Source organism: Zea mays, chromosome 5 (assembly GCF_902167145.1).
Source record: "Zea mays cultivar B73 chromosome 5, Zm-B73-REFERENCE-NAM-5.0, whole genome shotgun sequence".
Classification (NCBI taxonomy): Eukaryota; Viridiplantae; Streptophyta; class Magnoliopsida; order Poales; family Poaceae; genus Zea; species Zea mays.
In genome coordinates, this window is record NC_050100.1 from 79663226 (window position 1) to 79670541 (window position 7316).

The following is a 7316-nucleotide window of genomic DNA, read 5'->3' on the forward strand; positions in this document are numbered from 1 at the left end:
TCATATAATGCAATCACTGTGTTTTGGTGGAAAATTATATCCGCTTTTGTCTTTATTTTTCTTTCTTTAATTCATATGCTTATCTTCGACGATGGGAGGAGGATGATGCGGTGTGCCAGTATCTAGCTATCATTGAGTTAGTTTTGTCTCGATAACACCATTATTAGATAACATCATTATTTGAGGAGTCACATCCTCGTCAGAGCATCTCAAAGTGACTTCTCTATTTTTCTTTTTTACTTTCTGTTTGATCTTTATTTATCACTCTATAAAGATTAAAGTCTATACATAGCATCTAATTTCAACATACTCTCCAATAGGTAATATAAGTTAGTTTAACTAGCCAGGTTTCGCTAGATAAGGGGCCAATTTGAAGAGCTGCATAGCTTAGCGAGTTGAATGACTAACCTGTTGGAGACTTATTTTTTTTGTTAAGTAGCTCAAGTTTAGCTAGACGAGTTATTTAGCTAATCTCTTGAAGATACTCTCATGTAAGACTGTCTCCAGCAAGAGCCGGTAAACGGTCCTCTCCGCTAAACATAGGGATTTCTCGTCTCCTTTATGCGTCCAGCAAGGTTCGGTACAACGTCCTCTAAATTTTAGAGTCTGCTTCTCGTCTGCCAAATATGGCGCTTGCGCTATCCGGTACCAGGCCGTCGGTGATTGGTTGATGCCCTGCCTCCCGCGCTGCTACAATGTGCTGCAGTACGATGTGCCATCGGTGGTTGGCCAACGCGCTGCCTCTGACATGACATGGTACAGTTCGGTACGAAGTATGTTTGATTTTTATTAATATAAATGCTGAAAAATGGAGTATGAGATATAGAGAACGAAATTTAGAGAACGTTGTTGGAGATAAAGAAGATATAGAGAATGAAATCTTTTAGAGTGTACTGTAAAGGACAAAAAATATTTCTTTAGAGAATGAAATTTAGAGAAAGTTGCTGTAGACAACCTAGGTAAATGCCCCCTATCTAGAGCGAGAGTACTATAAAATGTACCTGCTGGCTCACAGAGATGGTATTAGGCCGGGACAAGTTCATTCTGATAATCCCAAGCTCCTCGATCATAGAAATATATGGATATAAGGCGCGATTTCCATATGGCCGAAGGGGAAGGTGAATGGAGCTACTCCAAGAACTGTAGGCGTCAAGTGATATTCTATCCCTTTTCTTATTAGAATATGACTATATTTTATGTAACATGCATGTCTTTCGTATTCAACTTATCCTAGCTAGCTTACTGCAAATGCATACCCATCGAGTTGGTTTCATTCTTCTCATGGAAAGATAGATGGGAAACTATCTTTATGACTAGTTTGGGATCAAGGACATTGGAGTGGATTAAGGTGGTTAAAATTTCTTTCAATTCAAAATTACACAATAAGAGGGTTTTAGCCTATCTCCAAGAGATTCTTTATTTTTACTCTTTATTTTACTCTGTATTTATCTTTTTATAAAGTTTACACTTTATATATAACATCTCACTCCAATAGACCATCTATTTAGTTTGACTAGTCAGAGGCTAAATTTAACTAGTGAGTGAGCCAATTTAAAGAATCGGATAGCTTGACGAGTTAAATAGTATGTCTGTTGAAGAGTTATTTTGCTATTGGGTAGTTAAAATTTGGCTTCACGAGCCATTTGGCTAGTCTCTTGTACATGTTTTTTTAGATAATGGAAACCAGGTTCTGGCTTTGTCCTCCACAAAAGGAGTGTACAGCCTTACATATAAACTGACATCAAAAGACCAGCACTCTCAACATAGAGTGCAATCTTACACCACAAACAGATATACTAAAACCTCAAAACGTCTGTTCATAAAACTTCAACCAAAATAAGAAAACAGTTGCATAGATATGCTTTCGATCCGTCGACACGTCTCCTTGATTTGCTTTTAATCTCCTCTAATTTACTTGCTCCCAGACTAACCCTTACTGATTTGATTCCTTGTTCTTGCATCGACGCATCCTATCAGCAAATAGCTGTCCGCGAGACTAAGCCAATGGTCGAGACTGCTGTCAAACAGGTGTACGCAGCTCTCCTCCCCAGAACCATGGTCGTGGCCGACCTCGGATGCTCTGCAGGGCCGAACACGCTGCTCTTCATCTCTAGCGTCCTGAGCAGCATCGCTGCTGCGGCTGCTGCTGAACGGTGCAAGCCGCCGAGCGGCGGCGGAGACGATGACGACCATCACGTGGAGCTTCAGTTCGTCCTGAACGACCTCCCCGGCAACGACTTCAACCACCTGTTTCGGTCAGTCGAGGAGGAGTTCAGAAGGGCAGCAGGTTGTGAAAGGGGTCCTCCTCCTCCTCCCTACTATGTCATGGGGCTACCGGAGTCCTATTACAACAGGCTGTTTCCTCGTCAGAGTGTGCATCTGTTCCACTCCTCCTACTGCCTCCACTGGCGCTCCCAGGTATTCGGACCATCCATTAAACTAGTTATTTATTTATCAAATACTTTTTCCTACCATTTCAGAATGTTCTGCGATGATACATAATGCCTAATAAGTTTATTGACTTAAACAAAGATTATATTGTATATATACAAAATCTACCTATATATATATGAAAGCTATATAAATAATATACGGGTAACTAACTATAGTATATATGTAGGAACCTGAGGGACTAGAGGCGTGGAGAAAACCTTGTCTAAACGAGGACAACATCTACATCGCAAGGACGACGGCACCTTCGGTGGCGAAACTGTTCCAGGAGCAGTTCCAGAAGGACTTCTCCCTCTTCCTCAAGCTGCGCCATGAAGAACTCGTGCATGGAGGGCGGATGGTCCTTATATTTCTCGGCAGGAAGAACGAGGATGTGTACAGTGGCGACCTCAACCAGCTCTTCGCACTGGTCGCAACAGCGTTGCAGTCTCTTGTTTCGAAGGTAATTGATTAATTAAGTTGCATGTGTCTTTTGTATTTTTTTTCACTTAATCTGTGGAGAGGGAAAGCTAGCATCAGATGAAGTTAATTAAGCGGATCAATTATTCTGATCGTGATTTGATTAACACCGACCAGGGCCTCGTGGAGAAGGAAAAGCTAGAGTCTTTCAACCTGCCGATCTACGGGCCGTCGGTGGGAGAAGTGAAGGATCTGGTCACGTAGAGCGGTCTGTTCAGCATGGATCTGATCAAACAGTTCGAGACGAACTGGGACCCTCTCGACGACTCGGAGGGTGGCGACGTCGTCGAGGACAGTGCTCGCAGTAGCATGAATGTCGCCAAGTTCATCAGACCCGCGCTGAAGTCTTCAATTGTCTACCATTTTGGAGAAGCCATAATTGACGCATGGTTTGCCGAGTTCAGGCGCCTTGTCGCTGAGCACCTTGAGAAGGAGAAGACCAAGTTCACCACCTTCGCCATGTGCTTGAAGAAAGAATAATATGGTTAAGTATATATAGATCTATTTGGATGCGTGTGTGCGCATATGGATCGTATATATGTGTATTATATTGCTCACATGGTATATGTGTATTATTATTACTCATAGGGTGTAGCTAGCTACTCGCATGTGTATTATATTTCTAGCTTTAGAGTGTATATGGGACAATAGAGTATATGCACGTATATTCATTATACGATCGATCATACTAAACCAGAATGCATACTACGCATAATATACAAGTAATATATAATATGTGGTTATACTTATTTTATGTACCCACGGCCATCCACTTTAATTTATAATTATTTTTTACAACAAATTTGACCGGCCCATTTTATTCAAAAAATTAATAAGACGAGTCAATCAAACTTGGTAAAAAAATCAAACAATTTATAAATTAGGACGGAGAGAGTATTATTGTGATGGCCTAGCAGGCACCAAACAATATTTAGTATCCGATACCTCTACCAATCAGACTAGCAGTTCCACCTCTAGGTTTCGCTCCCAGGCTCGACCTAGCTTTTTCTGTCGAGCGCCAAGCAATTCAACTTCAGAGTAATATAATCGATCCTCACACCCACGTTCTTTTTACAAATAGCATGTAACCCGTACTAACACTACGATCTTGGGAAGCTAGAGAAGATGTCAACGGCGACGGCGGCGACGCGAGAGGAGGGGTTGATGACGGTCGGCGGTAGCGCGAGGGGAGGTGGCGGTGGGGACGCGGTAGGAGATTCTAGGACAACATGGTCGTGGGGAGGGAGAGAGGAAGGGATGAGGGGTTATCCAAGTAATATTATCCATTAGATTTGAGTGAGAAAGGGAGAGGAGATTATCCAATGATCTGGATCATTGATTTTGATGGTGTGTTAAGTCTTGGTGCAATTTGTTTAGTGGATTTAGCAGAGGTTCAGTGTGGAAGTAATTTGGTTGGGTGCGTTTTGCACAATTTAAACTAGTGGATTATATACAGTGGCGTAGTGCTCGGTATGGCGATATGTGGCGCTCGTCGTACCTGAATTCGACACCTCAGCACAACCCGCCTAGTTCGTTTTGGCATCTCTGACTCTGGTCAGAGTGTCTCGAGCGGCAACATGTATGGTGTTGTTCGCCATGGCACTACACGTCGACGCCATCCCATGCGTGCTGTTGGTCCACAGACGATTAGGCGATTAGCATAGGACAAATACAGGGTGCAAGTCATGGAGGGCAAGTTGGGAGGTGGTGGCGGCGTTGACGCTTGCCGCAGCCATGTCCGTGGACGAGCTCTTGGGCCAGGAACGAGTTGGAAGCTGACGGAGAGATGACATGAGCGGCTCCACTGCCATGCCTTATTTCTTGGTCATGCTCCGCCACAGATTATATAGTGGTATAGATTATGTCACTTTGATCCCGCTCACACTAGGGATATCAAAGGAAAATTTTCCATCAAGGGATAGCTCACCATCGTCATCCCCTTATCGAGAGAAAGGTTACTCATCTCGACGGACACTCGCGAGGAAGATTTTCCTTCCATCCTATGCATAATGATATGCCGAATAAAGCTTATGAGATGTACAATAATACTATGTCGGAAAGAAGGGCTTCAGTATTAAGAGAGGCCACTCAAAGCATCAACAAGATCAAGATCGTACTTTAGCTCAATTTTTTTATATGCAATAATGAAGGATTTGGAAAAACAAGTCACCACAAAACACTACAAAAATGGTTGCGAAGCTTATGTTCAGTTCAGTGTAAGCAAAGATTGAATTTGGACCATGCAAAAGGTTGTACTTTATCACAATCACTATATGGTTACTCCAAATAAGTTGCACATGCTATGGTCCCAACAACATGTTTATAGAAGCTGACAAGATGCTAATTGGCTAGGTATGGGAACCAAAGATAAACCCAGCCTAGGTGTATGGGTTCACGAAGGAGTTAATGGAAGAGTAAATAAAGCGCAATTCTCTAAGATGGATTGCAATAATGAGATTGGTTGTGAGAGCATGAAGTACTTAGAATACAATGACACACAAACTTAGAGTACTTGAATAATAAGTAATCAGACTGACAAGAAATATGGTCGGACTGCAAATTTCTTTTGGGCGGATGATCAATCAATAATGGGATTGGTGACATTATGTCCTTTTGTACAACTTTTCAAACTTGCCTTTTGCTCCCATCCTTGGAACTAATCACAAGCAGACTATTTTTTGGAGACATACTTTTATTCAATGAAACTATCGGATCATTTGTTTGAGTATTCAAAACCTTTTAAAGGCGGTCAAGCAAGCATCCACACACAATATCATGGAACGAGACATGGCCATGGCGGGAACTATTGCTTATGTATTTCGAAACACAAGGCATTGTCTTTGTTTGTGGCACATTTACTTAAAATGATGCCAAACTACTGGAGCATGTAATTAGCGCATGTCGTGGTAAGTTCCTAGGCAACTTCAATAAATGTGTGTACGACCATTCCTCTTGACCCGAATTTTCCGATGTTGAAGACTTCAAATTTGTCATATATACTACAATTAGGATGTACTTGGAGTTTGAGGAGGAATTCAAATAATAATTTCCATTGTCTTGTAATTTGTTAGACACCAAGGAACAATTTTGACCTTCATGGTCTATATGAAATCTAATCATGTAGCAACAGTAGCACTCGACTCTGCAAGTTCCACCATTGCATGTTCTTGCAGAAAGTATGGATCGATAGTTATGCAACTATGCACACACATTTTATTTTATATTATTGTTCCTAATACAATTTAGTAATATATTGTATATTATAGTTTCTAATACAACTCAACGAATCTTATAGTTTTATTGTGCAAGCATGCCCTCAGAGTCTTCAATAATATTAATGAAGTTTATGGTTTGCCATCTCAATATATACCGAACAGATGGACCAAACATGCAAAAGAGGTCTTTATATTGGAAATCAAATAATCACGTGCAGCACGTATGTTTGGATAGACTGCATCCACTGCATGGAGGGTGTGCAACATCATCAAAACTTGGTGATGTCATGGAGAAAGCTATGGGCTATGGCGAAGTCGGGCTTGATGTGTCGATGGTGTTGAAAGAAAAATATAATGAGGTTGCTTAATTTTCTTTTGAATGAATGTGAACGAGACACGTTAGACTGTGTTTGGATATTTTAAGAGGATGTTTGAATGTACTATATAGAGCTATTAGTTAGTGGCTAAAATTAGTTGATATATCCAAACACGTTAGCTAATAGTTCAGCTATTAGCTATTTTTAGTAAATTAGTTGATGGTTAGTTGGTTATTTGTTAGCTAGCTAATTCCTCTAATATTTTTTAGCCAAATATCTATTAGTTCTAGTGCATTCAAACACCCCTTGATATTCATCTCAATACATATGGATTGAAGTGAATTGCAGTGTAAATTAGTTTACAGCGTGTTTGGTTTGATGGTTTGGCTCATCTATCGTGGCCTGGCTCTGGACGGAGCGGTCTTGCACTTTCTTGCGGAGTGAGCTGATCTGACGTGTTAGTATATTATTAGAACAACGCAGTGACGGATGACATCGTTCCGCGATTCAAACCAAATGATAATGTAGGCTCGGACATATGTCCGGATGACTCTGGAAGCAGTCCAACCTACAAACCAAACACGTCGTTAATTTATACATCAATCTCGCTCAGCCCATATGTATTGAAGTGGACTGGAGCAGGACGTAGAGTCGAGCGTCGGGCAGCGGAGGCAAGGGACGTGGATAACTATAGAATCAAAAGTTGTAGACCATATGTAACGTGGGTTCCTCACCTCACTTTGCTAGTCCCTAGCGGACGTCGAGTTTCTTTTCCCCCTCCACTAGCGCGTCCGGTCGGCTCACATAATGCAGCCAGGCCCAGTCACTGTGTTTTGATGGGAAAATATATCTATTTTTGTTTTCCCCCTTTTCC

The 7316-nt window shown here is 41.5% G+C and overlaps 1 pseudogene; it reads left to right on the forward strand.

The window, feature by feature from the left end:
• The first annotated feature begins 1006 nt into the window (after nt 1-1006).
• LOC103626602 (benzoate O-methyltransferase-like) lies at nt 1007-3495 on the forward strand (annotated as a pseudogene).
• The last annotated feature ends 3821 nt before the right edge of the window (nt 3496-7316 follow it).